We start from the raw sequence: 23,171 nt of genomic DNA, 5'->3' as shown, positions 1-23,171 counted from the left end.
TGTTTCAGATGGGTGTGTCAGCCTCCCATTTTGAAGCGAGCTGAAAAATCCAATTGAGTAGACCTCAGCAGGAAATCCTTTTTGAATGTTTTTATCTGCCTACCCACTGTATTTCAACAAGGGTAATAGACAGAGGAAAATCTAAGTGAACCAGAATGTTAATGACTGAGACTGATCCAGTAAATTGATCACTGTGCAATTGGTAAGGTAAATGTAAAGTCACCATAGTTCCAGCTGCACATAGGCTGCTTCCCACTTTGAGGGAAACTGGTGGTGATTTAACCTGAGGATCACCACACCTCAGGCAAGGGGCAAAGTTGAGAAGGTGGGGCCTTCATGAATAATCTCAGCCAAATTGTACCTGCACTGCTGGCCTTGCTTTGCACCATAAACCAGCTGTCTAGCCAAGTGAGCTAAACCGGCTGCCAATGTTATCTTATGATGCTTTAGATGGATTGGTGAGAAGAGAGCACCTGAGACATATTTTGCTCAGTTGGCTAGACAGTTGCAAAGCGAGGCCAGCAATGTTAGACGTTTAGCTGCTGTTGTATAAAGAGTTAAAGGTTCTTCTCCTTTTCACAAACACCTTTATTTCACTCTAACTGACTCTGCACAAAACTCTATCTTCACATCACCTGACATAAAGGCCACCTGAAGCCTCTTTACATATCAGTGTCAATTATTGGATACTTAACATAAATGAGACAACTAATTGGAATGTCTCTTAACCCATTTCTTAACAGTCTCCCCTTCCTTGGAGAAAAAAAATAATTAGGTGAACACAAAATTACAGAAACTTAAAAATACACACGCAATTTCTCCCCTCCTCTTTTTTTCCCATTTTTTTGGGGAAGAAAATAAAACAGTCACAGACACAGGCGCCCTTCATTAACAATATCCAAAAGTTTCTGTGAATTAGCCCCTCTTTTTGTAAAACAGTCTGACAATTGTTGCTACTGGCGACCCATTTAAGTTTTGCTATTTCCCCCCTGTCCAACATCTGCTTCAAACTTGCGATGTCTATCCTTAACCTTTTTTCATGACAACTTTTGTAGAGTGCACATTTTCCCACAAGGATTTATTGTCAATGTGACATTCAATAGGTATATTACCTAAATCCCCTAATACCAAATTTCTGTCAATATCTGAGATATATAAAAGGCCATATCCACCGCCTCTACAAGGCTTAACGTCTCAGCAGCTAAAGTGTTTTTGACCACTCTCCTTATTTTCTTTGTTTCCCACACAAGAAGGCAACATTTACCATTGTTCCCCAAAAGGAAAATGATAGAACCACCTGCGCTTGAAACACCATCACATAAATCTGCATAGGATGCATCACTATAAACTATGAGTTTCAAGTGCCTAAGGTCACTAAAACTGGGAACCTCAAAACACACTCCTGCATTTTTAGTTTGACGCTTTATTTGCTCTTATTATGTCTTCCACTTTGGGATCATTCATTTTTGTACTCAACTCTAAGACATCAAAACTCACGTCCGGTCTAGTCTGTCTACCTAACCAATTCAGTTGTCCAATTAAACTTCGCAGTTGCTCTTTTTCCATGTTTGAAACCATTGCGTCTTTTTGCGAAACCCAACCACGACTAATTACTATTGGGCTGATGCTTTCCAAATAAGATTGCTGACTTAAAGTTGCCCCTAACTTAGTCTGTCCGATTCCCAGTCCAATATATTTAAATGCACCAGAAGCCTGACTTCCAACCCTGAATTCTTTCCTCAAAACAGAGATTGCAATAGCTTCGAAATCACTAGTCCCACGCCACAAAAAATCATCGACATGCATCATAAAGATGCCAGAAAGATTTCCTTTATAGTGCTAGTAAAACATTGCCGGATCTGCTTTCAACTGGCAACAGCCTAACTTTAACAAAACTGACCTTACCGAAAAGTACCAGACTCGAGACGCATCATTCAATCTATATACACATTTGTTCAACTTCCAGGGTACCCCTTCTTTGTTAGCTGCCTCTTTAGGAGGACAGAGAAAAATGTCTCTCTGCAGCTGATGCCCCTGCAAAAAGGCAGCTTTTATATCTACAGATTTGCAATCCCATGCGTTTGTGGCTAATAGAACCAAGAAGATCTTTAAAATAACCTTTCCTAAGGATCTTGCTAATGTGGAAGGAGGTGAAGCCCCCCAGCCTGGAGGCCTGGATAAATAGAACATAGAACATAGAACAATACAGCGCAGTACAGGCCCTTCGGCCCACGATGTTGCACCGAAACAAAAGCCATCTAACCTACACTATGCCATTATCATCCATATGTTTATCCAATAAACTTTTAAATGCCCTCAATGTTGGCGAGTTCACTACTGTAGCAGGTAGGGCATTCCACGATATGGCTGGGTTCATAAAGTTGGAGAGGATTAAGTTTGCCTTGAGAGGGTCTGCGCAGGGGTTCTACAGGCGGTGGCAACCGTTCCTAGACTATCTCGCGGAGCGTTAGAGGAAGGTCGGTCAGCAGCAGCAGCAATCTTGGGGGGGGGGGAGGTGGTGGAGGGGACGCCCTGGGAGGGGGGTGGGGAAGGGGGGGGGAAAAGGGGGGACTGCCTGGGAGGGTGGATGAGCAAGAGATAACATGAAGGGTTGGGGAAACTGGCACGTACGGGTGAGGGCCAGTGCACAAAGCTGTGTAAATATATCATTTTGCCATGTATATATCTTGCTCTGCGCGATTTCTCATTTTTTTTACGGGGGGAGGGGGGTTATTGTTTGTAAGGGAGAAAAATTGTGTTAAAAAACTTTAATAAATATATTTTTAAAAATAAAATAAAATAGCCTTTCCTGCTGTAGGTGAATCTACCCTTAAAACCTGATCTTCTAAGTTTTCTTCAAATCCCCTTGCCGCAAGCCAGGCCTTTGCCTTATAAATTCCATCCGGAAGAACCTTTTCCGTGCAAATCCTTCTGTGGGATAGAGCTCTTTGTCCCCTATCCGGTACTTCCGTGTATACCCCAAATTCACTCCAACAATGCAGTTCTTGCTGTTTGGCATCTTTGATAATTTTTTCATCAATTTATTGGAAGCCACCAAAATCTCATGTGCATGTGGGCTTCTACTCCTATTAGTATTTCTGGCTTGCTCATGTTCCAAGATCTTGATAAACTACATCCGCTCTCCCGCCTGGTATCTCATTTTGTACTGCTACTACTTGATCTTTCCCTTCTGCTGTGGGATGTCCTTTCAATAGTTCTCGACCTTTCCTGTGGACCTGTTCACTATCCGATGTACTATCTGAACTGGCACTATGTTTCTGTGCCCTCTATTTTTGAACTTCATGTTCCCAATCCATTGTCTTGACTCCCTCCCCTGAATGCTGTACATTCAACCAATGTTTACACTTTCCAGTGGCCTTCCCTGCTCTAATAATAATTGCATCCTTCCATTGACTAGACCCTTCAGGCAAGTATGTCACTTTTGTACCAACTTTTGGCAGTTGACCTTTCGAAAAAATGGCCTGTTCTAATTCATCAGAAGTGTTGTGTTCCTCTACAGAAATCCTGTCTATGTCAGTTAACTGGTCCTCATAGTTCTGTAACACATGCTTAGCAGATGACTCTGGTTCCTCTTCATGTCTGTCTGCTCTATCTAAATTTAAAAATTTGTAATCTGTAACCATTATCCTTGATGAATGTACAGTTTGATTGCCATGTTGCAAAATAATTGTTTTGCCATCTATGCCTATGATCTTCCCTGGGCCTTTCCATTCATTAAAATTGTCTCTCTTAGAGTATACTATGTCTCCTTACTGAAAAACAGTATCTGATGGCCGTACATTATGCCTTAAAGCTCTGTGAATTCTTTCAGAGACTTCTGCTTCCAAAAAACCTTTCTACTGCTATGTAATGCATTTAAATGCTCAGCAAAGGCAGAGCTAATTCCCAAACTGGAGGCTGGTCATCTAAAATGGACGGAACTTTAGGATTCCTACCAAACTAATTGATAGGGACTATAGCCCCCAACCATCTGCAATGAATTCTTTGCAAGTACCGCCCATGCTAAAGCTGAATTTAGCTTGCAGTTTGATCTATCTGCCAAAACTTTCCGGAGCATGTCAACTATTACCGCATGGTTTCTTTCACACACACGATTACTAAATGGGCTTTCCGCAGCCATATTCATAACTGTGATATTCACGTTTTCACACATATCCCTAAACTCATCATTAGCAAATTCTCCCCCATTGTCCGTAAGGAATTTTTCCGGTGGGCCCATTCCTGTCACTATCCATTTTTCCATGATTTGATCCAGAATTACTCTCTTTTCTTTACTTCGTGCAATCGTTGACTGACTAAATCTGGTTGCTAAATCTGCAAAATGCAAAATAAATATATTATTGGCTTTATCCAAGATCTTAAGGACCATGGCCACAATGTTGTTAAAATCCCTGGCCAAAGGTAGGGTTACTATCGGTCGTGCTGGTGTCCTTCTGTACTTCTTACAAACTTCACAGCGATCACTAACCTGTTCTATCAGTTTAGTATAGTCTTCATCCCTTACCCCTCCATCCTTTAATAAATTTGTCAGCCTCTGAGGAGACGGATGCGCAAATTGCCTATGCAGTTTTAATACATCAAGCTTTTTATCAGCTAAAGTCCCATTTTAAACTGTCATTGACACATCTTTAACAACTGTACTTGAAATATCATTTGTCAGTAATAGAATACAATAGTGTCCCGACTGTGTAAATTGTATGTCCACCATTTTTCCAAAAACTGTTGCCTTATCCTGTTCCATATCCAGTTTCATGTGTACTTTCTTCATCGAAGGTCTGCTCAGAAGCAAAGGTATCTCACTTGATACAACATCCGTGCTAATGAAATGATTCACTCCGGCAATATTGCAAGGGATCACCACTCTTTTCAGCGACTTCAGAGTGAGGCATGATCAATTGGACAAAGACGATAGCTGAATCCAACTGAGGCTTTATTGCTATCAGATGTGTGGCCTCCCACAGCAGCTGGTGAAATGGCTGCTAGCTGGAGGTCACGCATATTTATAACTCACCTCCTGGGCGGAGCCAGCAGGCAGGGACCAAAAGTGAATCTGTAGTGCACATTCTACCATACATCCTCTAATGCAGGTACAACAGTGGTTTACCACACAGAGTATTATCATCCCCAAACCTGAAACCTGTGGAACTTTCAAATTCCTTAACCTTGTTACGATTTTCAGCATTCAAAGAGTCCAGGTAACATTTTAACCAGTCAATTCCACACACAGTAGATGTGCAGCCACTGTCCAATACAGCGCAATTGAAGGATTCTGCAACCAACATCCTCATTACCGGCGTAAAACTGCTTGTTAATAGGACAATGCCTTCTTTCTGGTCACTATCTTTTTCCTCTTCTGACTCTTCCGTGTCATGTGTCGCTTCAAACACTCTATTAAAAAGTGTTGGACAGTTGAAAGCATAAAGGCATTAAGAGTCACATCGAAAGCATTGATTTTTCATACCCTGGGCATTTCTGGGGTTCATCTTCCTATTGTAGGTTCTAACTGGGTTTCTATCTTCATAATTTCCGGGTCCCGATCTCCTTCTATAGTCTTGGAACCTGTTTGTAGCCGTGCGATTTCGCCATCTGTTAGTAGTGTAGCTTCCATATTCTGCTTTATTGCAGACTGACCTATTTGGGTCATCAGAGCCATCGGAATCGAATGTTTCCCCAGAAACTTTTTTAAAGCTTCTGTCATCTGATCGAATAAGGTATCCTTATCCGCAAACTGAACTCCTGTCAAAACCAGGAGCCTATCCATGTTGCTCACTCTAGCAGTCAAGTAATTTAAAGGCCACCACAGACTGTGGAAATTCCAGGTTGTGTTTCTGCAGCCTTTTATATAGTCTGCCAAATCCCATTATATAGTCTTCCATGGAGAATTCCTCTATTTTCCAGAACCTATCAAAATCCGACCATGCTTTATCTGCACTTAACAAGTAATCCTTTTTATAAATCTTATCCATATAACGTAATAGAGTCTCCAGCATTCTTCTGAGTCTAACTCTTCCAATTCCAGCTCAGAAAACACTTTGCTTTGGATTTTACTGTCATAAGGTAGAGAAAGAGCCAATGCCAACCCTTGTTTTCTCTTTCCCAAGGCAGTTACCTTAGTCCACATAACTACTGCACTTCTCCATTGATTGTACGATCCCCTTTCAGAAAATAAGGGGGGGTAGTCATATCCGGCCATCTTTATCCTGGGTTCAGCGATATGTCTTTTTTTCTTTCTTCTCGCTCACTCCTTGGTTTGGTCTGGAAAAGTTGTATCTTTCAACCCTTCACATTTGCACAGCAACCGTCCACTGCTACCATCTGTTAGATGTTTAGCTGCTGTTGTATAAAGAGTCAAAGGTTCTGCTCCTTTTCACAAACACCTTTATTTCACTCAGACTCTGCACAAAACTCTATTTTCACATCACCTGTCACAAAGGCCACCTGAAGCCTCTTTACAAATCAGTGTCAATTACTGGATACTTAACATTAATGAGACAACTAATTTGAATGTCTTTTAACCCATTACTGAACAAGCAATGCGAGTTCAATTCCCATACCGATTGAGATTATTCATGAAGACCTTCCTTCTCAACCTTGGCCCTCGCCTCAGGCATGGTGCTCCTCAGACTAAACCAGCACCAGTCAGCTCTCCCCCTCAAAGTGGAAAGCAGCCTATGGCCACCTGGGACGATGACGACTTTACCTAGATCTTTAGCAATAAAACGATATGTTCTTTTGAATATTATGATACATTGTGCCTCTTTCACTTTCAGGCCCAGATTTGTCTGCTCCTGGATTGGGTGCATGGGAGTTGGGAGATTTTCCAGCTCAGCGAACCTGATTTTTTAGAAATGTCTAACCACAGGTTTGATTTTCAGTCATTGGAGGGAGGTGGGGGGGGGGGGGGGGGGGCGGGAAAGCTGAAATAGGAGCGGAGGCAGGGGGTCCTGGAACAAATGCAGAGATGGTCTTGGCCGAAGACCTGCGTCTGTACTCCAGGGCCCTGTTTAAATAAATAATAAAAAAAGATTAAAGCAAGAAACAGCCTTCCACTGCTTTCCGCTCCCCCACACACTCCAATACCCCATCCGTGTCAATTTATGCCCCACCCACCACCCTTTTGCCCTTACCGCCTTCACCCCAACTTAACTAGTACCCTTGGACAGTTCCATGACAGCTTTGTCAGTTGGGAGTTTCAGTGAGTTTTCGTTAGAGGTACAAAATCATGTTCACTTTTAACAATCAAAAAGGGCGCTTTACCTCTCCCAAAGCATCTGGGACCCTTTTGCAAAGGGGGATCCTACCTCTCCAAAGAGGTACCCTTGACTATTTAAGCAAATCTACTAGGTTCAGACGTCCTCTTAACTGTTCTAATTTGCACACTCCAGGCTTCACCCTCCTAGCCTTCCCATGTCAGTGGAGGCAGCTGGTGATTAAACTGGTCATCTGCCTCTGCGAATTGTGTGAAGCCCAGCACTAGTGGACTCCAGCCCCAATAAAGATGGGAAATGCTGGGTACGGGGATGGGACTCAGAAATATTGGCCATTTCAGGGCTTTTGCAACGACAGAGAGCCTGGCAACGGCGATGGCACACAAGCAACCTGAAAAGGCAATAAACCTATAACTCTGTACAGCTTCAGACATGGAATGGGCTGGGTGGCACAGTGGTTCGCACTGCTGCCTCACAGCGCCAGAGACTCGAGTTCAATTCTGGCCTTGGGTGACTGCCTGTGTGGAGTTAGCACGTTCTCCCCGTGTCTGTGTGGGTTTCCTCTGGGTGATCTGGTTTCCTCCCACAGTCCAAAGATATGGAGGTTAGATGGGGTTACAGAGATTGGGCCTAGGTATGTTTCTCTTTCAGAGGATTGGTGCAGACTCAATGGGTCGAATGGCCTCCTTCTGCACTGTAGTGATTCTATTGGTTGTAAAGTAAATTAATACAGGCTTCTTCTGATTTCTGATACAAGTCATTACTGTAATTCAGAAGAAATGTTGCACTTGCAGACCCCTTGCTATTGTGAGGTGATAGTGTAGAGTTAGGGTGACTTATATTTCTCCTCCTTTTCTCATTGGTGGTACATAACTTTTTCAAATGAGATACTTTATTCAAAAGGGTTGTCAAGGTACACAAGTTCAAATTTGACAGAAAATGCCACACAAATCAATTTATTTCAATATGTAAACTACCTGACCACACTTCAAATGAAAGATTAATTTAGCAACATACAGGTAGAGTACCTCGTAACTTGTGGTGTCCAAAACCCAGGCATTTTTACATGTTCCATGCATCAATTTTAACTGAGTAAAATTTAAGAACCAATTTACTCGGACAATTTGGATAGGCCCTGGTTTGGCAGATTGTGGCTCCAGGCTGGTTACTGGCTTCACCATTTCACATGTCACTCCAAGCAACCCTTGGCCCCCACCTCATGTGTCTTGCCACAAACTGTCCATGGTCTGAAATGCCCTACCTGAAAACTGGCAATATCTGACATTCTGCACAGCCATCGTCCCAAGAGTGTCAGATTAAGGTACGTTAACTGTATATTTAAATTTGCCGTCAAATATTCTGCAGCATGCACCCTGAGTGGTTTTACATGTTTCTAGCTCCTTGGTGTACTATGGTGAGAGGCCTTTATATTGTGGCCTTTCCCATTGAGACTTTGCGATGGACTTGCCCGAACTCTAGCACATCTCTCTGCACATACTCCAGGAACTTGTAATGTGCCAGTCTGGAACAGTCATTCAACAACACTCGAGACCAGCAGGTTTCAGGAAGACCAAAGAGCACCTATCACCAGTTGCTCCAGCAGCAGTTAATATTTCCCTCAGTGTCTATGTCCCTGGAAACAGCCAATAAGAGCATTGTATCCTGTGTTATCGAGTTGCTTGGATGTACTTTGACAAAAAACGGGTGGTACGACATGGTCTAACGTGAAGGGACCATTCTGCGACACTGTGACCAGACCCATCCCTCACAACGAGGGGGCAGACAGAACCTTAGCACCCTGTGACATTGTTGTTCACATACCATGGGTCCAGGCACAGCTTGAAGCAGTTGGCCATTAGGATGAGGGTGGCGTTGGCTATATTTTATTCCCTTTATCGAGAGGCTAGTAGATCGTGTCCCTGCACACATGGTCCATCTTAGACCGCCAGATAAAGTAGAAGGTGGCTCAGGCATTAGACGGAGGTATAGTTCTATGTTAGGTTGTTATGTGACTTGGAGGGTTACTTGCATTTGCTCCATTTGCCCTTTTAGCGGTCCACCTGGTTTCATTCAGTATTGACTTTCTAGGTGTTTGAACAACCCAGTGGCTTGCTTGGCCATTTAAGAGTCAACCACATTGCTATGGGTTGGTCAACGTGTGGGCAAGGTAAAGGCAGCAGACTCCCTTCCCTAAAGGGCATTAATGAGCACCAGACTGGTTTTATACGACAATTGACAATGGTTCCCTGGTTATTAATAGGCTTTTAATTCCAGATTTTGCTTGATTGAATTTAAATTTGAAACTGGATCCCCAGAGAATTACCGTAGGTCTCTGGATTACTCGCCCATACCACACATCACTGCCAATGAACTTATACTCCGTATTAAACAGTGAAATTCTTCGGAGCTCAAAGTTTTTATTTTTTATTTCAAAAATATGCATTATTCATAAAATCTCCAAAGAAAAACCATTACAAATACATTTCAAATTGTCATAACAGTAAAGTACAATAATATTTACATTTACTCCAGAGGTCCAGATGCATTCTGAGGTGCTTCAATTCAGTCACCAGGGCATTACATACATTTCAATATTTTCATTAAAATTCTTTTCTAACTATTTACATTGGTCATGTTGCACCCTGTGGTGTTTCAATACAGTTACATACATTTGGCATTAATCACGCAGACCAAAGAGTTTTACATGGTTACCAGCCCCTCAGTGTACATTTACTGAAAGGCCTGATACAGTGGCCTTTCCCCATTGCGCCTTGGCGGCGGCTGCCTCAAGCTTGAGTATGTCCCAAGGCACGTAGTCATGGACCTTAGAATCTGCCAGTCTGCAACACACGGTCGAGGATAATTCTTTGCATTGGAAGATCAACAGGTTTCAGGCAGACTAAAGAGCGTCTTTCACCGAGTTGATGATCCTACTGCAGCAGTTGATGTTTGTCTCGGTGTGTGTGTCCGGGAACAGCCCGTAGAGCACCGTGTCCTGCCTCACAGAACTGCGAGGGATGAACCTTGACAAATACCACTGCATCTCTCTCCAGACCATCTTTGCAAAGGCACATTCCACCAGGAGGTGTGCGAACACCTCATCCTCCCGCAGCCACTTCAAGGGTAGCATGCGAGGGTGCTGAGACTTTGGGCGTTCGTGAAGGATCTAATGGGGAGGGCCCTTCTCTCCACCAGCTAAGCTGCATCTTGATGCTTGGTGATGAGACGTTCTGCCAGATGACTTTAACAGTCTTCTCAGGTAACCATCCAACATGAACCGCCGTCTCCTTTTTCCTAAGGGCCTCGAGAACATTATGTGCAGACCACTACTTGATTGCCTTGTGGTCAAAGGTGTTTTTCTTAACAAATTTTTCTTAGGCGCTCATATGATCCTTAAGAAAGCATTGAAATGTTTCTCTCTCTGTTTAATTATCATTGGTTTTAACAGACATCAACAATGCAGCACACCTTATTGTGTAACGTGCTGTAAGGCTGGATTCCAGGTATAATGGGCGGGATTCTCCGGCTGGGAGAATCGCCGTTCGCACCGATTTTTCCCGCGACGCCGGTCTGCCATTCTCCCAACTGCCGAGAACGGCGTCATTGAGGTTGGAGAATCGCCGAGGCACTAAGTACGGCGATTCTCCGGGAGCCCGCTATTAAGCTGCCCGGATGGGCCGAAGTCCCGACGGCGTGACCCCGTCACCATTCACCCCTGCTAAATAAATTTGTCAGCCAGTCATGCTGGCTGACGATAAGGAGTAAGGTGGTGAGCGGCTGGCGTTCCCGGAGTTTTGGTGTCCACGGCCGATGCTGGCGGGGGGGAGAGTTTTTGGGGAAGGGTGCCGCTATGCTTGTGGGGGGGGGGCAGGATGCCGCCATGCCCGTGGGGGGGAGGGGGAGAGGGAGGAGGGGGGACGGGAAGGATGCAGTCATGCCCGTTGGGGGGGAGGGGGGGTGGGAACGATGCAGTCATGCCCGTGGGGGGGAGGGGGGAGGATGCAGACATTCCTTTGGGGGGGTGAGGGGAAGGATGCAGGCATGCCCGTGGGAGGGGGGGGGGGAGGGGAAGGATGCAGTCAGGCCCGTGGGGATGGGGGGGGGGTGGGGGGAAAGGATGCAGTCAGGCCCGTGGGGATGGGGGGGGGGAGGGGGGGGAAGGATGCAGTCATTCCCTTAGGGGGGGGTGAGGGGAAGGATGCAGGCATGCCCGTGGGAGAGGGGGGGGAGGAGGAGGGAGGGGAAGGGTGCAGGCATGCCCGTGGTGGGGGTTGGTGGGGGTTGGGGAGGGTTATCCACGGGAGCGACATGCCAGCCGGCCTGCCACGGTGGCGAAGACACGCTCGCTAGTTGAGGTCATGCTGATGGGCAAAGGCCACTGGCGCAGCAATGAGGAGGGACGGGGTGAACTGGCCGGTGGACAGAGAGTGTGGGCTGGTGTCAGGGTGCCTGCGTGTCTGCAGCGAGAGCAGGCAGCCGGGGCACATATGTATCCCATGGCACCTGACTGTCGAGGTGTCCAGCACGACTGGCTGACGATAAGGAGTAAGGTGGTGAGCGGCTGGCGTTCCTGGAGTTTTGGCGTCCACGGCCGATGCTGGCGGGGGGAGAGTTTTTGGGGAAGGGTGCAGCTATGCTTGGGGGGGGGGGGCAGGATGCCGCCATGCCCGTGGGGGGGTGGGGAGAATGGGGGAGGGGGAGGATGCAGTCATTCCCTTGGGGGGTGAGGGGAAGGATGCAGGCATGCCCGTGGGAGGGGGGGGGGGGGAGGAGGGGGGAGGAGGGGGGAGGGGAAGGATGCAGTCAGGCCCGTGGGGATGGGGGGGGGGAGGATGCAGTCAGGCCCGTGGGGATGGGGGGGGAGGGGGGAAGGATGCAGTCATTCCCTTGGGGGGGGGGGGGAGAAGGGGGGAGGATGCAGTCATTCCCTTGGGGGGGTGAGGGGAAGGATGCAGTCATTCCCTTGGGGGGGGCGAGGGTACGGATGCAGGAATGCCCGTGGGAGAGGGGGGGGGGGAGGAGGGGGGAGGGGAAGGATGCAGTCAGGCCCGTGGATATGGGGGGGGGGGGGGCTTTGGTAGTATGTATTGGGGGTCATGTGGGACTGGAAGCCCTAATGTCATTGGCTGACAGATCCCGGGTCCTGGTTGGCCGTTGACCTACAAGCTCCACCCTGAAGGCGAAGTATAAGAAGCCGGTGTCTTGCCCCGCAGGCCAGTTTACTGTCGAGCTGCTGGGGAACAGACACGCTTAATAAAGCCTCATCGACTTCACTATATTCGTCTCACGGAGTCTTTGTGCGCTACAATTTATTAAGTGTGCCTAAAAAGGACTATGGAGCTCAGGATCATTCCAGAATGCCTGAGGAGCAGCCCCCACGCAGTGAATGCGGCAGCAGCCTTCAAACACTGGCAGACTTGCTTCGAGGCCTACATCAGAACGACCACCGGCCGAGTCTCAGACGAACAAAAACTGCAGGTCCTGCACTCGAGGGTGAGCACGGAGATTTTCACCCTCATTGAAGACACCGACGATTTCCAGATGGCGTTCACAGCACTGAGAAGTCTCTACGTTCGCCCAGTTAACCAAATCTACGCTCGCTACCAGCTCGCGACAAGACGGCAAGCTCCCGGAGAATCGATGGACGAGTTCTACGCCGCGCTGCTGATTTTGGGACGAGCCTGCAGCTGCCCGTCGGTGAATGCAAACGAACACACGGACATGTTAATGCGCGATGCTTTTGTGGCAGGTAAGCAATCCTCCCAAATCCGCCAAAGACTTCTAGAAAAAGAGTCGCTAGGACTCTCAGAGGCACGGGCCCCAGCAGCCTCCCTAGACGTGGCCGCGCGTAATACCCGCGCCTACGGCCCCGACCGCGCGGCAGGCCATTGGGCCCCGTACGTACCCGTTGCGGCAAACCCCCTACCCCCCCCCCCTCGGACACCCCACAGGCTTGCGCAGTCCAAACGCCGAGTCGCACCGGGGGCGCCCGCTGTTATTTCTGCGGCCAGGCGAAACACCCCCGACAGCGCTGTCCGGCCCGCGCAGCCATCTGCAAAAGCTGCGGGAAAAAGGGCCATTATGCGGTGGTGTGCCGATCCCGCGAGGTCGCCGCCGTCCCGGGGCCACAGGGAGCCCTACAAGCAGTCTATGCGTCCCAACCCTCCCAGCACGCCATGTGCGACCCGCAGGCGCAGCCGCTCTGGGTCCCGACCACCGCGGTCCTGGGAGAACTGGGAGCCCTGCACGCCACCTACGCTCCCCAACCCCCCTCCCCGCAGCCCATGTACGACCCGCCGCCGGCGCTACCGCTTTGGGTCCCGGCCAACACTCTCCACGGAGAGGAGGGGGTTTTTCGCGTCCCTAACGCCACCCTCACCCCCGTCCCGCGCCCCACGCCTGACCCGCCGGCGCCACCTACTTGGACCTCGACCACCGCTGTCCCCGGTGAGGGAGCTCCTCGCGCTCCTTGCGCTCGCGGCCCCACGCCTGACCTGCCGCCGCCGCCGACTTGGGCCCCGACCACCGCTGTCCCCGGTGAGGGAGCTCCGCGCGGTCCTAGCGCTCGCGGTGAGGGAGCTCCGCGCGGTCCTAGCGCTCGCGGTCCTAGCGCTCCCCAGACCCCCCAGCACACCATGTGCGACCCGCAGACGCCGCCATTTTGGGTCCCGACCACCACGAGGGGAGGAGGGGCGCCGTTGTGCGACCCGCAGACGCCGCCATTTTGGGTCCTGACCACCACGAGGGGAGGAGGGGCGCCGCCATCTTGGACCGCCCCCGACCTGTACGACGCATGGGTGCGGCCATTTTGTCCACCCCCGCTGCCATCTTGTGACCCCCCAGCCACGTGCGATGTATGGGGGCGGCCATTTTGTCCATCCCTGACGCCATCTTGGACGGCAACAACGGACCCCACCCCACTACTACAACCACGGCTCGCTTCGGTTACGCTCGATCAGGCTCGGCCCCGGACACTCCAGACGACGACGACAACGGTCCTAATTAACGGCCACGAGACGCCATGCCTAGTCGACTCCGGGAGCACGGAAAGCTTTATACACCCCGACACGGTAAGACGCTGTTCCTTGACCACCTATCCCAGCGCACAAAAGATTTGCCTAGCTGCAGGATCCCACTCCGTACAGATCCAGGGATTCTGCATAGTTACCCTAACGGTGCAGGGGAGGGAGTTCAAAAACTACAAACTTAACGTCCTTCCCCAACTCTGTGCCCCCACCTTGCTGGGATTAGATTTCCAATGTAACCTACAGAGCCTTACGTTTAAATTCGGCGGCCCCATACCCCCACTCACTATCTGCGGCCTCGCTACCCTCAAGGTGCAACCCCCGTCCTTGTTTGCGAACCTCACCCCGGATTGCAAACCCGTCGCCACTAGGAGCAGACGGTACAGCGCCCAGGACCAGACCTTCATTCGGTCCGAAGTCCAGCGGCTACTAAAGGAGGGCATAATCCAGGCCAGCAATAGTCCCTGGAGAGCGCAGGTGGTAGTAGTGAAGACAGGGGAGAAACAAAGGATGGTCATTGACTATAGCCAGACCATCAACAGGTACACACAACTAGACGCGTACCCTCTCCCCCGCATATCCGACATGGTCAATCGGATTGCCCAGTATAAAGTCTTCTCCACCGTGGACCTCAAGTCCGCCTACCATCAGCTCCCCATCCGCCCAAGTGACCGCAAGTACACAGCCTTCGAGGCAGACGGGCGATTATACCATTTCCTACAGGTCCCTTTTGGCGTCACAAACGGGGTCTCGGTCTTCCAACGGGAGATGGACCGGATGGTTGATCAACATGGGTTACGGGCCACGTTCCCGTATCTCGACAATGTAACCATCTGCGGCCACGGTCAGCAGGACCCCGACGCCAACCTCCAAACATTCCTCCAGACCGCCAAAGCCTTGAACCTCACGTACAATGAGGACAAGTGCGTTTTTAGCACCGACCGGCTAGCCATTCTGGGCTACATAGTACGCAATGGGATAATAGGCCCCGACCCCGAACGTATGCGCGCACTCATGGAATTTCCCCTCCCGCACTGCCCAAAAGCCCTGAAACGCTGCCTGGGGTTCTTTTCGTACTACGCCCAGTGGGTCCCCCAGTACGCAGACAAGGCCCGCCCCCTAATACAGACCACGACCTTCCCTCTGTCGACAGAGGCTTGCCAGGCCTTCAGCCGCATCAAAGCGGACATCGCAAAGGCCACGATGCGCGCCATCGACGAGTCCCTCCCCTTCCAGGTCGAGAGCGACGCCTCCGACGTAGCTCTAGCGCCCACCCTTAACCAAGCGGGCAGATCCGTGGCCTTTTTCTCCCGAACCCTCCACGCCTCAGAAATCCGCCACTCCTCAGTGGAAAAGGAAGCCCAAGCCATACTGGAAGCTGTGCGACATTGGAGGCATTACCTGGCCGGCAGGAGATTCACTCTCCTCACTGACCAACGGTCGGTAGCTTTCATGTTCGATAATGCACAGGGGGCAAAATTAAAAATGACAAGATCTTAAGGTGGAGGATCGAGCTCTCCACCTTCAACTATGAGATCTTGTACCGGCCCGGAAAGCTGAACGAGCCGTCCGATGCCCTATCCCGCGGCACATGTGCCAACGCACAAATTGACCGCCTCCAAACCCTCCACGAGGACCTCTGCCACCCGGGGGTCACTCGGTTTTACCACTTCATCAAGTCCCGCAATCTCCCATACTCTTTAGAAGAGGTCCGTACAGTCACAAGGGACTGCCACATCTGCGCGGAATGCAAGCCGCATTTTTTCAGGCCAGATGGAGCGCACCTGATTAAGGCTTCCCGCCCCTTTGAACGCCTCAGTCTCGATTTCAAAGGGCCCCTCCCCTCCACCGACCGCAATGCATATTTTCTTAATATAGTGGACGAATACTCCCGCTTCCCTTTTGCCATTCCCTGCTCCGACATGACCGCGGCCACAGTCATTAAAGCCCTGAACAGCATCTTCACACTGTTCGGTTACCCCGCATACGTCCACAGCGACAGGGGGTCCTCTTTCATGAGTGACGAGCTGCGCCAGTTCCTGCTCAGCAAGGGCATAGCCTCAAGCAGGATGACCAGCTACAACCCCCGGGGGAACGGGCAAGTAGAAAGGGAGAACGGCACGGTCTGGAAGGCCGTCCTACTGGCCCTACGGTCCAGGGATCTCCCAGTTTCACGGTGGCAGGAGGTCCTCCCGGACGCTCTCCATTCCATCCGGTCGTTATTATGTACAAGCACTAATCAAACGCCTCACGAGCGTCTCCTTGTCTTCCCTAGGAGGTCCTCCTCTGGAACGTCGCTGCCGACCTGGCTGGTGGCCCCAGGACCCATCCTGCTCCGAAAGCATGTGCGGGCACATAAGGCGGACCCGTTGGTCGAAAGGGTTCACCTCCTCCACGCAAACCCCCAGTACGCCTACGTGGAGTACCCCGACGGCCGACAGGACACGGTCTCCCTGCGGGATCTGGCGCCCGCGGGCACCACGCACACCCCCCCGACACCATCAACCCAACCGCCCCCTTCCTGCCACCGCCGCACCCCGCGACCGCCCCCTTCCCAGGAGGATCAGTCCCCCTCCCCTTTGCACCGACAGCTGAAACCGTATGGCTCCTGGAGGCGACAACACTGGTACAAGCACCACCACCACCGCCGGGGCCGAGGCGATCGACACGGACGACCAGACCGCCCGACCGACTCGTGGCGTCGATGTAAAACAAAGATGGACTGTTCAAAAACATTTTGTTTTTTTCCTATACCCTCTGTAAATAGTTGCAACAGGACAAAACTGTCCAATACTGTACTACCATGTGAATGTTCTATCCTCACAGGACCAGCCCTGTAAACCCTTACCACCATACGAAGCATCACCCCGCCGGGTTCATTTTTGACAAGGGGTGAATGTGGTAGTATGTATTGGGGGTCATGTGGGACTGGAAGCCCTAATGTCATTGGCTGACAGATCCCGGGTCCTGGTTGGCCGTTGACCTCAAGCTCCGCCCTGAAGGCGAAGTATAAGAAGCCGGTGTCTTCCCCCGCAGGCCAGTTTACTATCGAGCTGCTGGGGAACAGACATGCTTAATAAAGCCTCATCGACTTCACTATATTCGTATCACGGAGTCTTTGTGCGCTACAGGGGGGAAGGATGCAGTCAGGCCCGTGGGGATGGGGGGGGGGGGGAGGGGGGGAAGGATGCAGTCATTCCCTTGGGGGGGGTGAGGGGAAGGATGCAGGCATGCCCGTGGGAGAGGGGGGGTGAGGAGGGGGGAGGGGAAGGATGCAGTCATTCCCTTGGGGGGGGCGAGTGGACGGATGCAGGCATGCCCGTGGGAGAGGGGGGGTGAGGAGGGGGGAGGTGAAGGATGCAGTCAAGCCCGTGGGGATGGGGAGGGTGGGGGGAAGGATGCAGTCAGGCCCGTGGGGATGGGGGGGGGGGGGAGGGGGGGGAAGGATGCAGTCATTCCCTTGGGGGGGGGTGAGGGGAAGGATGCAGTCAGGCCCGTGGGGGGGAGGAGGGAGGGGAAGGGTGCAGGCATGCCCGTGGGAGAGGGGGGGGAGGAGCGGGGAGGGGAAGGATGCAGTCAGATCCGTGGGGGGGGGGAGGGAGGAGGGAGGGGAAGGGTGCAGGCATGCCCGTGGTGGGGGAAGAGGGAGGGGAAGGGTGCAGGCATGCCCGTGGTGGGGGTTGGGGAGGGTTATCCACGGGAGCGACATGCCAGCCAGCCTGCCATGGTGGCGAAGACACGCTCGCTAGTTGAGGTCATGCTGATGGGCAAAGGCCACTGGCGCAGCAATGAGGAGGGACAGGGTGAACTGGCCGGTGGACAGAGACTGTGGGCAGGGGTCAGGGTGCCTGCGTGTCTGCAGCGAGAGCAGGCAACCGGGGCACATATGTATCCCATGGCACCTGACTGTCGAGGTGTCCAAGCGCCATCGTTAACCATGTTGTTTCTCCCCCCCCCACTTGCAGATCGTCATGTTTGCGCACCACCCAGCTATGTTTGCCGCCGTGGCGGGAGGCGTTGCCCTGCAGGTGGCCATCTGGCAGTGTCGATGCAGGTGGTTCAGAGCAGCTGCGGCAGCGGCGGCTGCAGCAGATGGCCCCGTGCCAGCCGCTGAGGCTGCAGGCCCGCACGCCCGACATGTGCAGGTGGAGGCGTAGGGGGACAATGACCACCACATCGTCGGGGATGCACAGGATGAGGATTTCGATCTTGATGGGGCGCAGGGGGAGGAGGAGGAGCAGGTGGCGGTGCCTAGGCGCCAGAGGCGCCCGATGAGGCCTCGAGTCTACCGTGACCGCATGTCATTCGAGGACCTGCCGGACAGGGCATGCAGGAGCAGACTCCGATTGAGTCGGGTGCCCATGGCACATATATGCCACCTCATGCTGCACCTGGCACCACGTGGAATGGGGGGAGGACATACTATCCCGGTGACCGTCAAGGTGACGGTTGCCCTAAATTTCTTCGCGGCGTTCCAGGCGCCGAGCGGGGACCTATCCGGGATCTCACAGGCATCGGTGCACGGTGCATCCGAGCCGTGACTGACGCCCTGTATGCCATTGCCTACAGGTACATACAGTTTCCGGAGGACCGTGCACACCAGGATGCCCGGGAAGCGGGATTCGCCACTGTGGCCGGGATACCGATGGTCCAGGGTGCGATCGATGGGGTGCACGTCACCATGCGCCCACCCTCGGAGAACAGGGAAGTTTTCAGGAACAGAAAGGGGAGCTACTCACTGAACATTCAGGTGGTCTGCGACCATCGCATGACGATCATGCACGTGTGCCCCCAGTACCTGGCAGTGTGCATGATGCCTTGATACTGGCGCAATTGTACATCCCCGCAATGTTTGAGGGACACCCCCCAGCTGAGGGGCTGGTTGCTGGGCGACAGGAGTTACCCGTTGCGGCTGTGGCTGATGACGCCTATACGGAGGCCGCAGACCAACGCGGAGACCCGCTACAGTGAGGCCCATGCAGCAACCAGGGGTGTTGTGGAGAGGTGCTTCGGCCTCTTGAAGATGCGATTCAGGTGGCTGGACTGCCCTGGAGGTGCCCCGCAGTACCACTCCGAGAGGGTCGGCTTTGTTGTCTGCTGTCGGCTACACAACATTGCCCAGCAGAGGAGTGATGTCCTGGAGGAGGAGGCACAGGCAGAGCCCGATGACGGCGTCGCGTCTGCATATGAGGAGGAGGAGGAGGATGGGGAGGGGGGTCACAGACATGACCTGGGGGCTGCATATGGCCGGGAGGCTGCACAACGCCACTGGGTTGGAGAGCGAGCACGCGAGGCGTTGATCGGCGCACATTTCATGAACTAGGCGGAGGGCATAGCTGAGCAAGGCATATGCACCACCGTGCTGCACAAACGCACCACCCAGCTCCCACCCCCCCACCTCCCGCACCATCCGACAACCCTGGCGCCGCCACCACCACTTTCACAGCAACTTACACCTGCGGCACAGCAGGATGGTATCACACAGTTGTTTGTGTAAGCGGTGTGATCAGTGCCATGTTGAGTGATGACAACCCGCTCTGCGATGAGCTGTGAGCTCCGGATCGTTAGACAATGTCTGACTTATGGCCATAGCTAAACCCTCCACCTCGGTGGTCCCTGTATGCGTCACGGACACTCCATCACATGCCCATGTGGGGTAGCTGGCGTCAGTATGCCGAGGACGAAGGGGTTTGGGGGGCGAGTGAACACACACCCGGCATCACCGTTGTAGCGAACTTTGACCCCAGCGCCACTCGGCCCCCTCACGACCTTTCAGGCACCGGACATAGCACAGAGTCATCTAGGTTTTGTGTGTCAGCGACTTTATTCGTGACATTCACAGACAAGTGCCCTAGCCCCTAGAACTAAGCTGTGCCCTGCACCCGTGCCAACTTACTACGTGTCGAACGTCTTTGCCTTACGGGCCCTACCACTACGCCTTGGTGTTTCCCCAGACGGTACAGAAGGAGTGGAGGCGGACTGCTGAGACTCCTGCCCTACGACGTGGCTCCCCGTCGGCAAGTGTTTCCTGGGGCGGCTCAGCTTGGATGGGCCAGGCTGCTCGGTGGGAATGCTGGGTGGCGTGGTGCCACCCTGTCCTGCCCGCTGCCCACCAGATGCACCAGGGACAGTACGGGGGTGTCCAAGTGTTCCGGGACCTCCCTTGCTGGAGTTACCGGGATGGGCCCCTGAACCTCCTCCTCCCTTGGGGAGCCCGATGGCCCGCGAGCCTCACTATGGGATGGTGGTGCGAGCGGAGACAAGCGCCGTTGCACCACCGACATCTGGCGCTGCCAGTCCTGGAGGCCGGCTGCGGCATTGACCAGGGTCTGACCGTTCGCAGCGACGGGCTCAGGGAGTGCGGCATCCCTATCAGGGACTGTGCAACCTCCCGTTGTGATTGTACGACGCCATCGAGCACATTCGCAAGGCAGCCGATGCTCTCAGAGATGGCCTGCTGAGACTGGGCCATGGCCTGATGAGACTGGGCCATGGCCTGCTGAGACTGGGCCAGACCCCGGAGCGTGGCGGCAATGTCCAGTTGGCTCTGGGACATGGCTGCCTGTGAGAGGGCAGCCCTCTCCTGGGCCACGGATGACGCTTGCACAAGATGCCCCACGCCATGCAGAACCTGACCCATGGCCGAAACCGTTGCCCCCATTGCCTCCACCATGGACATGGGCATGTCGGCCTGGGTGGCAGCCATGACCGGCACCACTTCCTGCTCCTGGATGCAGATGGACTCCTTCACCTGTGTCTGCAGATGCTGGAAGATGGCTGTCATCCCGTTGTCCTGGGTTTCCAAAGGCATCGGGTCTGTGGGTGGGTCTGGTAAGTCCAGGAACCCGGGAACCATCTGGGCGGCAGCTGGGTGCTGGGCCTGGCCTGCCCTCCGACCGTCCAGCCCCACGGCTGCTCCTCCCTCCACCTGCTGTACCGGTTCGGCTGAGTGGTGCGCACCAGTCAGTGACCCAGAAGCCTTATCACTTGTGGTAGTCACCACTGTTGTATTATATTGTATATACTGCACTGCATACGAGGGTATTATGTTAACGCCCCTGTACTACAGGTACGGGGGTAGAACCCTGCCTGCTGGCTCCGCCCAGGGGGCGGAGTATAAATGTGTGTGCTCTCCGAACGGCAGCCATTTCGGCAGCAGCTGTAGGAGGCCACACATCTCTGTGTAATAAAGTCTTGATTATTCTCTACTCTCGTCTCGTCGTACAACAAAGAACAAAGAACAAAGAAATGTACAGCACAGGAACAGGCCCTTCGGCCCTCCAAGCCCGTGCCGACCATGCTGCCCGACTAAACTACAATCTTCTACACTTCCTGGGTCCGTATCCTTCTATTCCCATCCTATTCATATATTTGTCAAGATGCCCCTTAAATGTCCCTATCTTCCCTGCTTCCACTACCTCCTCCGGAAGAGAGTTCCAGGCACCCACTACCCTCTGCGTAAAAAACTTGCCTCGTACATCTACTCTAAACCTTGCCCCTCTCACCTTAAACCTATGCCCCCTAGTAATTGACCCCTCTACCAAAGAATTGATAGTGCATCATCATTAAAATGGCCAACCGAGGTGAGTGTGTCTGTGTTGGTGGATGTTGTGGGTGACAGCAGTGACGCAACCTTGAGGTCCTCATCTGTCCCCAGGTCTGGGGTCTCCGGGTCGATCCTTGGACCGATGCACGTAGTCCGTGGCCCATGTTAGGTGCCGTGTCCGGCCTGCCCACCGTCTGTCTGGCCGTCCTCTGTGCGTCACTGTCCAGAGTCCCCGTCCTCTCTCCGTCACTGTCCTGTCCCGCAGCCCTCTCCTCGTCCATCTCACGGCCATCAGTGTCCTGACTGTCCGTCCTGTGTTCGTCCGTGTCATCTCTGTCTGTCGTCTGTGCGTCCCCCTCCAGGTGCCCCGGCCTCAGAAGAGAGCCCTCCTGTCCGTCTTCCGTCCCCTCTCTGCCGTGCGTCCCTGTAGGCGGATGAGCTTGGAGCTGGACGGTGGGGGCTTGTCCGAGACATCCCTGGACTATCGGCTCCTGGCCCTGGAGAACACAATAAGGCATGTATTGTTAGACACGTGGAGTCGGGTGTGAGGGGGCAGTGTGAGGGGGTGGAGTGTGACGGGGGGTTAGGGGATGGAGGGGTATGTTTCAGGGGGTGGGTTGAGAGGAGGGGGATTGGGGACACTGGTAGGGGGTGCAGTGTGAGGGGGGGAGGAGGTGACGGGCTGCGGGAGTCTCACTTGGCCCTGCGCCTCCGATCTGGCATGGCGCTACCTCCCGGGTGGCAGCTCCCCAGCGAGGTCCAGAGCCCTCCGCTCATAGACGGTGAGGGGGTGCAGGTCAGGTGTTCCCCCTCTGGTTCTTGTACGCTCATAGTGGTTGTGAGCTGTCTTGTCCTGCGGAGGTGGGGGGAAGCATCACAGTCAGCATCAAGACGCGCAGATGTTGGCAACATTATGACTGGGTGGGGGACACTGGGCACCACGCCATGGCAGCTCTCAAGGGGAGTGTGTTGCCCATGTGTGTCGGGTGCCATGTGGTGCCCCCCCCTCCTGTGTGGGCGGGGGTGGGGGGGGTCCCGTGAAACGTGATGGGGGTGGAGCGAGGGGTGGGGTGTGGCCCGGGAGAAGTCTCGGGGTACTTACCCTGGCAGTCCTCGTGAGGTCATGGAGCTTGTTCTGGCACTGGTCTCCAGAGCAGGGGGCGTGCCCCACAGCGCTAACCGCGGTGCCCACTTCACGCCAGCCGCACTTCACAGTGCTGAACGGGTGCCGAGGCCCACGTCTTGGGCACAGGATGGCCCTGCGCTCTTCTACTGCATCTAATAGAGTCTCTAGATCGCTGCCCCGGAACCTGGGAGCGGCACGGTGAGGCTCAGCCATCTCTATCCTTCGGGTCCTGTGCGCGGATCGCG

The sequence above is a fragment of the Scyliorhinus torazame genome, chromosome 15 (genome assembly GCF_047496885.1).
Source record: "Scyliorhinus torazame isolate Kashiwa2021f chromosome 15, sScyTor2.1, whole genome shotgun sequence".
NCBI lineage: Eukaryota > Metazoa > Chordata > Chondrichthyes > Carcharhiniformes > Scyliorhinidae > Scyliorhinus > Scyliorhinus torazame.
Note: the sequence above shows the minus strand (reverse complement) of the source record.